General features: G+C 39.1%; 2 pseudogenes across 1 annotated transcript; one reads left to right on the top strand and one right to left on the bottom strand.

Moving 5' to 3' along the window:
* Positions 1-4,986: 4,986 nt before the first annotated feature.
* On the bottom strand, positions 4,987-5,667 carry LOC143471400 (glutathione S-transferase 2 pseudogene; annotated as a pseudogene).
* Positions 5,668-6,159: 492 nt separating this feature from the next.
* Positions 6,160-10,095, top strand: LOC143470792 (glutathione S-transferase Mu 1 pseudogene; annotated as a pseudogene). The gene is made up of 2 exons (XR_013119405.1): positions 6,160-6,364; positions 8,264-10,095. The product of XR_013119405.1 is annotated as a glutathione S-transferase Mu 1 pseudogene (transcript).
* Positions 10,096-10,881: the final 786 nt, after the last annotated feature.

Here is a 10,881-nt window from a genome sequence, read left to right as displayed (position 1 = left end):
TCAAGGTGACAGTCGTCGGAACGGTTCTTTAGGTACGGGAGATCCCCCACTTTGCAATACTGATGCATAGAGAAGCGGGATAAAGACAGTTAGAACAAACCAAATACTATAGGTACAGGATTTGGTAGGTTTCAGCTAGACCTACAGTATGCAACCGCCTTCTCTTAAAGCCAGGGGAAGTCGGCCTACCTGTTTATCGATGTTTCATTTCATATGATTACCTGTAACCTGTAAATAACCACCGCAAATGCGTTAAATTGAAACAACAAGTTTGGGCGAACTCATAGCATATGGGGACAAAAAAAGAAAACTTAAGATTTTAATGTAGAACAGATGACAGAGACAACTCATGACGCTACCTCACCTATGAAATGTTAGGGTGCTAGCCGGTATGTCGCAATGTAATGTGTGAATTTTATAGAAGGCAATAAGAGACGGACGATGGTCGCGTTATGGCCTGTTGTTGTTAGACAAAGTCAAAACTGATGTGCGGCACACCTGTAGCCTAGTTTCATTCTGTTTGTTTGTTTCATTCTGTAATAATTTACCTGGAAACTTAAAAAACAAAACAGACAAATTCGCTGGCATGGACAAAATAACTAGTAATAATACTAGTAATAAATAAATTTAAAAATATTAAATAATTAATAAATTTAATAAATAATAAAATAGATAATAAAGCAATTTAATAAATAATAAAATAGTGCTGGATAATCTAAACGAAATAAGGTCTCTAACATTTTGGATCTCTGACATTTTGCGCTTCCCATAGATGGCGGCACTTATACAGAATGTCGGATATCTTTATCCTATTCTATTCCACACTTTGATCCCACCTAAGCTAGGTTTGTGAGGGTACAGGCTAGTTTAAGGGCCCGAAGGTAAATAAAAATGAAAACAAACAAACGAAACATTAAAAACAGAAAGTCAAGAAATATCAAAAGACATAAAGAAAGTCTTCCGATTCCAGCACGTTTACAAAATTACTGTTTGTATTTAATGTAATGCCAGCAAAGTTTCTTTAGTTTAGACGACAAAAAACGCAAGTGGAAAGGAAGAAAGTATAAAAATTGCACAATAATACAAAACTTAACAGTACTGTAAAGCTGGAAGTGAAGGCATTGATTGACTTGGATTGCATTTTGACGGGAGTCTGCAAAAAAGAGTTGTCAAATGTCAACAGAAAGCATAACGCGAAATTTATAAGTTACGATTTATGGTAGATGTGAGTACAGTGAGACCTCTTTAATCGTTTCGTCAAAAAATGTCGGTTTAGCGGGGTATCCGGATAATCGGAAAGTAAAAAATCAATCAATCTTGCAAATGCAGCACCGTGTTCAAAACGCAGTATGCACCTTACTCCAATTCTAAGTGCCGAGTTTCTGGCTGGACAGCAACTAAAATAAAATTATATTTATTGTATGATCCGACCCAGTGTCGAACCCCAGAACCACTATTAAAGACGAATGCTCTCCAAGTGACGAACATTCGGTTGCAAATCGGTTTGACAACCGTTCTTGCGTGGCGAAGCATTCCGGTGGGACCAATTAACTGTCTTGAACTTTCTTTGACCTGTTTCCAATCTTTGCGCAATGCGATATCAAAAGCTGATAGCACGATTGAATTGCAGCAGTATTGTTCTTCAATAGATTGCCGCACTCAACCGATGTAATGTACGTATTTCTTTGCGACCGCGGAAGCGTTGTTTGTTACTGTTGATGAACAATTTATTTTTTCGTTTCTAAAATACTGTACAGTACTGTACTTTTGAATCAATAAAGACCGCAACGTTATTATGCGTAGATAATAATCGGCTATTGTTTCGTCAACAAACTAAAATAGTGTATTAGGACAGTCATGAATCATTTTCGCTTAACTGTTAATAATCCGGTTTATCGGATTTTATTGCTATTGATTGAGCACATTTGTTCCGAAACTTTAGTGTCGGAGTCGGACAGCGGGGTTTCCGGATTAAAGGGGTAAAATGCATAAGAAATCCGTTCCCGGCAGTTTTGTGTCGGATAGCGGGGATTCCGGTTCATCGGGGTACGGATTAACGAGGTCCCACTGTATTCAACTTTATTTGCTAACCACAGTATACTAACCACTGCAGCAATACTTGCGATAGGTGTTGTCAGTATTCAGTGGAATATGTAGAGATGACAAATTTAGAATCTGAAAATTATAGAAAAGTACAGTGAATGAAAGCACCTTAAACACCCAACTGTGTGATGCAAACTTATGTTAACAAATACAGATGATAATTTAAAACAGGCTGACTTCACAATTTTAGACTTTCGGAAACTGAAGGATCTCAAGGTGGAGAAAGTCCTACGCTAAATATTCTAAGATTAAAAGAATGGATCGCAATAAAACACATTTCAAATTGCAACTTACCAGAAGTGAAGCAACTGGGAGAGATAAAAATGAAAAATGGAACCGTGGCTGACGTCACCCGATAAAACAGAATCTCGAAAAATTCACTGAAAAGGAATTTAGTTAACTAAAGTAATATTTTCATGTCTCTGTTTTTATTCTGTTCAACCTAGCCATCTAAACTTAAAATCTCAACCCATCCTTTGACACTTGTTTTCTCATTCTGACATTGACATCTAAATAAACAGTCCGCTGCTCCCCATCCACGTATCGCCACACGAGGAAAATAAACTGGAAAAAATTTAGGTATTTAAACTACACTTGGACTGAAGAAACCGGGAGAAGATTTCTGTGTCAATACTATCTGCTGCTTACAGCTGTCCTGTGCACATCTTGCAGTATTCAGTTCCAGCGGGAAGTTTTAGATTGGCAGATATCAGATCAGCTTTACGGATGCTTTTGGAAACCAGACTTGTCAGATGAATACTGGTATCGGTATGTAATGCGCAAATTCTGCAAATAGCAAGCAGATAAAACTGACTGCAACAGATTTAAACGCCACCAATTTGCATTAAAATGAAACTCACTGCATGGCAAGCACTGAATAAGGCAACGAGATGACATCCTTAAAAAACCAAGCTTAAAAACCAGCACTTAACGACTCCAACAACGCAACAAACGCCAAAGCGCAGATAAGCAACAACGACAGAGAATCGACGCGAAAGCGCGCGCAAAGGGCTCAGCAGCAATAAAGCAGGAACAAACTTGAACCACAAAAAGCCAAACATTCAAAGACATGGAAAGGTGCAAAAGATGCCAACCCCAACCATACAACAATTACTAAGCCCAAGTTTAATGCAATGAACAGACGAGCGAACGAAATTTCAACATTTAATAAATCATCACTTGCATACCTGACAACACCTTCATCATAATTTAATGGATTAGTGAACTCTAGCCAAGACAGTGTTAGATCATTCTGTTTTCTGCAGAGTGCAACTACCTGTTACTCGACAATCTATACCATAAGATTAAGCCACACGCCTTCAGGAAATCTTAAATTAAATACTGAAACTTCTTTGCTTATTATTTAATGAATTCTCCAATAAATCTCCACTTGACAGTATGAAGTATATTGCATCAATGCACCTGGTAAATACATCACTAAACTGAAGTTAACTCTGCTTTGTAATTTGTAAGTCACCTTCATTATCCTTCAGTTACTGTTAACTGCCAAGTAACCACTTCGACTGCACAAGGCAAATGAATGAACGAAGGACGAACACTGGCAATGAAGGCTCGAGAATCGCGCGTAAATTCCAGAGCTGCAACAAAATTTGCTCCAAGGTGAATTCCAAGCGAAAAGCGTGTAAGTGCCGGCGTCTTGCTCGAAAATGTAATTAACAATGCCACGGCCTGATATCAAAAGGCATTGTTCTTCAAGCAGGCCCTAACAGGCGTTTTAATTTGTTATTTGTTTACTGTACTACTTAATTATTATGTTTGCACCAGACCGTGCGGTGGCGCCCCACAACACGTTAAAGATCGTGATCTCGACGGCGTCAAAGCGCTAAAGAGATTTTTGCAAAACGTAAACAAAATAGATTTCTTCTAAGAAATGTTAGAATTTTTATGAAATGCTTTAAGTTGACGTACCGTGTTTAGGCTACATTTCGGATTGATTAATTATTACAAATTATATGCGGTGATAAAACCAACACTCGTCCTCACTCATATTATAACAATTATCGCCAGTGTACGTGGTCATTATGGCGAATATGTTTGTTGTGTAATACTTCACATAAGTAGTACACAAAGGAACAAAATATATTTGTCATAATACCTCCTGTCTTTGTAGCCCACTTCAAGGTACTCAAGCATGTATCGTATCGCTTCGCCGAAGCCTCGTACGTCCCAATAACCGAGAAATAAACTTTGACATCTCTTTTACATTTCTGCGTCTGCTGACGCTGAATTGTACTTGCTGGCAATTGCAGCTGAACTAACTGCTCGGAATCAACGTGCCTCGCCTTCACAAAGCTTACGTTGGGATTTGTGCAAATGTTTGCGATCAAACACTCAAAGAAATGGGCATTCATTGCTTTGTACCGAAGCGGTGGTCGAGTATTATAGACTCTACCACAAGATATCCCTTCTGCTGACTTGATAAGGATAGAGTATAAGGAGTATATATATACTAGTATTACTTTTTAATCTTTTCTTACACCTTAGCCTTCTATTGTGTAACAGGCTAAAGGTGTTTACAGCTCGTAAGCTCCGTTCAACAAAACTCAAAAATTTATCGGAATTCCAAAACGACACAACCGATATCAGGTGCGAGGATAACTTCAGTATATACATTTCACGCTTATCAGTTACTATGAATCGTTTAGTCCACCACTGCCCTTATGTTTGTGGTCTGTGCATTTATTGTGGAAAGTATCCAGGGTGTAGATTTATTTTAAAACAACTTTGCAGTTTTATGTTGCAAAATTATTCCAACTTACGTCATTAGTTTTATTAAACTGTTATTGCGATACAATATGTTAATGACCACAATAACAGTCACGTATCACTAATACCAGGAAGTATACGAGCACAAGTTGTGATTCAGTCTTCGCATTTTCCTCCCCACTTCGCGAATGGGGCAACGATGGGCCATTTCTTGAATCGATCCGACTGCCTGTAAGCTGCAATCTTATCCAGGGCGTAGAATCTCTCCACGTACTTCTTGATGCCTTGGTGCTTGTCCAAGCAATCTGACGTCATTAATTGGATGTCGTCAAACACCTCGCAGAAGAAGAAATCGACGTAGGTCATTTTATCTCCGATCATCCAATTAGAACTGCCGAGGAATTTCTCCAGCAAGTCCAGCAACTTTGGAAGAGTTTCGCCGAAGTATTTCTTCTTTGCGTCGTCAAAATCTTCGTGATTGTAACAAAGAGTATAGAATGGCATCGCCAGGTCTCTCCCCACTTCCTCTAACATGTCACAATTTCGAATCTCCTCTTCAGTCTTCGGGAAAAGTATTGTGTGTTTCCGAGCGAGATACTTCAAAATCGCCCAAGCCTGCGTCATTCTGACGTCACCGTCGATGATGTAAGGTAAGTTTGGCAAATCTAGATTCATTTGGGCTTTCACGCCAAACCAAGAACTACCATCAATGTTAGGGGGCTCGCCAGACAATTTGTATCTTTTGTCTTCGTATTCAACACCGAGGTATTCGAGTACACAACGGAGCGCTTCTCCGCGCCCTCGAAGATCCCAGTAACCAAGAACCAATTTTGCCATTTTCTCTACACCTATACTTCCTTTCGGCAGATAAATTAACGAATCAACAACAAAGTAAGAACATAAAATAATATGATAACATAACTTAACTGCAATTGAACATAAGTCACTGATAGAGTTCATTTTCCACTAACCCAGCCACTAATAGTTTATACTGCAAGGTACAATACCCTACGTAACTGATAATCCGCAAACTATTCAGGCACAGTTATAAAACAACTCTTTCTCAAACCAAAAGCCTTTCCTCATCGTCACATGCTACAATATACCTTTGTCTAAAATTCGTGCTCGGAAAACTTAACATACACAGCAATTAGACGCTTAATTCAGCAACTAGCAAATTAGCTACATTACGCTTAAAAGCTTACACAACCTCAGGCAAGATTAGGCCGGTATTGACTAAAACTTAGTTGCAGTTTTTGTTTACGCTTAAGCAGATGATCATTCAAGCGTATCACACCTATCCAACTAGCTAACCTATTATTTCCCGTTACAATCAATCTGGTATAGGAGTTTGACATCTCGTCGTTAATGTTGTTTGTAGTGTTATTTTTTATGTTAACCGTTATGGAGGGGCAAAATATTATTATTATACTGTACTAAAATCAAATAAAAAACACTGCAAAGAAATAACAAAGAGAAAAGGGCCACCGAAAGCAACAACGACCTAAAACATTCATCAGTCGAAACAAGAAAAGTAAGTAATGGGTGGGCTAACCGTTAACATAATAATACATAATAAATAAGTAAATAGGAAAAAGATGAACGATTTTCTTGTACTTTTGTTTGTGCTTTGTCCTGCCACAGCTTGTGTTGCAAAGACATGCTCTGGCTTTCTGTCAGTGCAATGAATACGACTGAGCACGTCAACGCGTTGGCAAGTAATCTGGCCTGAACCAGCACATTTGTTTCTTTCAATTAAAATACTACAATTGAATAATACAATTGACTTGAATAACATTACAAGAATACTTATAGCCGTTTATTGAGTGACTGCATACCCGTACAAGAGTATTTTTGATCTGGTCGCGTAACTTTTACAACGACAAATTGGAACTTGGCTGACTTAGTGTATAGGCCTCTATATTTCAATTGCACCATCAGCTTTGTAAAACACAACCTGGTATTATATAGTTTAGTTCGAGCTAGGTTCTTGACGCTTTCGGCGCCGATCAATGCGCACGCGGGCGATTACGTGTCGACCATCGCGTCCCTCGGGACTTTGCCTTGACACCGTGTTGCTACGCGACGACGCAATGTATTCAGTCCACAGGCACCACAGGTGAGATGAAATGTGTCGCAGCCTTGCCGGCATTTTTTCCTTTTTCCGGTATGATTGCGTAAGTGGTTACTCAAGCGTGTCCGATCCATTCATTCCATGTTTAGGGTTTTTCGTTGTGGCAAGACAGCTCTTTGGTTTGAGTGTGACGAAAGCAGACGAGACCCATCGTTAGTGAAAAGTTTGTCAACATTCAGTGCTGCGAGTAATACAACGTTGGTAAAACAACTAACATTTAGTTGCTTTTATGGCATTTGTCAGCTTTGGAGTGAAGTGCAGGTATCACAATCATTTTGAAATATATATTGCCAAGACAGTTGCCTTAACTGCGACAAATTTACGTACAACAAGTAACTTCATCGCTTCCCGAATTAACAATTAATTAATCGGGTTCTTTAATTTTATGAACAAAGCGACTTCCGCAGCTTGTTCTGAAGCATTCATATGAGAGATTTATTATACCAAGTTAGTAGGATAAAGAATTTTCTTTTGCGTTTATGGCGTTTGCATTTAGGGATGAAATTTCTAAAAGAACATATGCTTTCAATGCTGTGGTGTTAAAGAATACTCTGTTTGCCTACCTGCAATGCAAACCGTTGGAGACAGTACAATGAGCATTATATTATTATTATGTACTACATTATTATGTACTAAGAGCATTATAAAAAGCGTTAGATTTGCTCTACGGCAAAAAAAAATATTCAGATCGTGCAAACTTAATTGTCTTCTTACTGGTCGATTGTCAGGGACTTGGGTTGTTAAGGACTCATTCACTGCTAGTGTTTACCTTTAGTCGGCGATGAAAACGACCTGATGCGCGATTTGTGGAAAAGCAAACAATGACTCGGCAGATACATGACTTGTTTGAAGCATGATGCCGTTTTTAGCTCTTTTAGTTTTTCTCTTTCTTTAGCTCTCTTCTCTCTTTTAGCTGCAGCCGAAATCAAGGGTATTGGTTGATTCGTTTCCTTTATCTGACACGTAAAAGTTTGCTGACGTAGGTGGTCGCGGACGTGTTAGCAACGCCGGTATAATTACTGTATCAAAACTATAAGACAAGGAATTTAGGCAAGGCTGGGATTTTATCACCTTTGCCAGCAAACCCCCTAATAAAACAAAGTCTATAAGTTCGCCAAGTATAGTAACTATTATCATGTGAAGTTTGAATTTTAGCGTTAAATTTCAACTCATATGCCTTTGACTTGAGAAGAGTACTTTACAGCAATTTATTCAGTTTTTACTTCACATGTAATTTCTGTTGAATAAATGTTTATGGCGGTAGTTCCAATGTATAAATCACAAAATTTACTTTGACAGCTGGCGACAAACTTTAACGCAAGATGTCGAAAATAACTGTTGGTTACTGGGATATCAGGGCTCTGGCTGAACCCATCCGAATGATTTTGGAATATTGTGGAGCTGATTACGAAGACAAAAGATATCAACTAAGGGGGGAACTACCTAATATAGATAGAAGTGATTGGCTTGACGTCAAGTTTAAACTCGGATTGGAATTTCCAAATTTGCCGTATCTCATCGATGGTGACGTCAAAATGACGCAACAATGGGCCATTATGAAGTATGTTTCCCGGAAGTGTGGAAACCTTGTCCCAAAGACTAACGAAGAAACGCGAAGATGTGACATGGCACAAGAAGTTGATAGAGACCTGCTTTTTGCCTTAATCCGTACTCTCTTCGGTCCCGGAAGCTTTGAAGATGCAAAAAAAGCATTTTCTGGAGGAAATGGTTCCTAAACATCTAGGCGCTTTGGAGAAGTTTCTCGCTGATCGGGATTGGATGGCCGGTGCCACACTCACCTACGTTGATTTCGAGATCTGTGAACGCCTCGACGTGTTGACTGAGATGAAGTTGGATTGCCTGGATAAATATCCGAATATGAAGAAGTACAAGGAGAGGTTCTTTGCACTCGACAAGATAGCAGCATATCGTCGCTCTGAAAGATTCAAGGAATATCCAATCTTTGTTAAAATGGCCAAGTGGGGATACAAGAAGGAAAATTAGACAATGAAAATTGCATCGCCTTGCACTCACAATCTCATACGCTGAACCATAATGCATCAATTAATTTTTATTTACTTACCAATTACTTAACTTCACCGGACAAAACGAGATGTATCCTACATTTTTACACATTTGATTTGCTTTTTTCTCTATATCTATATTAAACTTGTCTGTTGATATTGAACTACAGCTGTAAAATTAGAGGAGGTGTAGGTCGGTGACTGACCGTTGGTTTAACATTTAACGTAAAACCTTAGCATGCAGCAAATGATGGCCGAGATTTGCTACCAACGGTTTTGGTTTAAATTCACTCCGTTAAAATAACTCAACAACGTAGTTTTTGATATAACTTTCATGTTTTACTTCACTGACAACGACAAGCTTCGTCGTGGTGAGTTGGCTTGGATCAGTGGGACGATGACAAACGATTCGTCAGCAAATATGTAACACTGTCAGTTATGTCGAGTCTTGCAAAACCTAAGCAGTGCGGCCATTTCTTGTTTTTTTTTCAAGTAACCATAAACCAGGTCAAGGTTTGGTCAATAATGAGATGACAAAATTGGCCATCGCAAAAGCCAGCGTTGAAACTGTGCACTGAAGTGTCACAGAGGAGAAAGTTGAAGCCACAGGGAAGATGACGTCGTGGTTCATCAGGGAAAGTGTTTACCTTTCTCTGCCGTTAAACAGCTGATTGCTACGCATCCCGTTAACTAAACAGCCTGTCACGTTTAGTCTGCAGATAACCCGCAAATAACGCACAAATCAGATACCTCATAAATTATGGAAATTGATTTTTCATCTTAGCCAATAAAGTACAACTTTTTTGTATGACAAATAAATAATTAATTAACAAACAGACCGCTGCATTGTTTTAGACACATCATCGAGAAAAGGGAGTAATTACAAGACAGCTGTTTAATAAAGTACCAAGCTAAGCGCAAGAAGCATCATTTACTTGCTCTTTACATTATTTCTCGTTTTGCTCGTGATGAAAGGACTGGTCATATTTCTTAAAACAACCTGTTTCAGGCTATTTGCTATGATCTCTTTCAATGGAGGACTATGGAAGCCAACCGACACACTTTTTCAGATGTACAGGCTTTCTCCGGATCGGGCTGATCCCGCCTATAACAGGCCTATCTATCAACTGGCACATAGGCTACCTACCGTAAGAGAAAGCAGCACAGTTAAGCAGAATGTGATCTTTTCACCGCAGTCGGACGGGAGGTAAAATACAAGCACCGTTAGACAGGAGATCAGCAGACATGGAATGATCAAGTTCACGGTGTAAAGTAGCGAAAGACGCCGGATGTGGAACGAGTACGTCACATCCGGGTAGATTTCCGGGCAGCAGTTGTACTTCCGCTCGTGCCTGGTAGAAGATAAATCGTATAAGAGTAACGGACGAATACACGTGATTTCTTATCACTACTTTGCTCAAGTTCTGGTCTCCGAATGGAGGCGTGGGTTCGTAAGCATGGGAAAGGAAAGGAAAGCATGGGTCATATTTCTTAAAACAAGCTGTTTCAGGCTATTTGCTATGATCTCTTTCAATGGAGGACTATGAAAGCCAACCGAAACACTTTTTCAGATGTAGCCTACAAGCTTTCTCTGGATCGGGCTGATGGGTATTACGTTACCGCATGATGAAATAGCGACATCCAGTGTGAGGAGCAAACAATGCGCACACAATGTAATAATATCTGGACCACGTTGACAAATATGGATTTGATCGTTGTAGTTGGTTCTTGTCTTATTATTATTTCTATCGTTGTATCGGTTCTCGTCACCAAAAACCAAAATAAAATGTTTTCGTGACTTCACTTTCTTACACCATCGCTACAAGGTTGACGAACCGTTTATAATCTGTGCCCAGTTTCAAAATAATTTCAATGTTTTTATCAAGTCAGGCT

Source organism: Clavelina lepadiformis, chromosome 9 (assembly GCF_947623445.1).
Source record: "Clavelina lepadiformis chromosome 9, kaClaLepa1.1, whole genome shotgun sequence".
Classification (NCBI taxonomy): Eukaryota; Metazoa; Chordata; class Ascidiacea; order Aplousobranchia; family Clavelinidae; genus Clavelina; species Clavelina lepadiformis.
The sequence above is the reverse complement of the archived record's forward strand: the minus strand, read 5'-3'. Positions and strand labels throughout refer to the sequence as shown.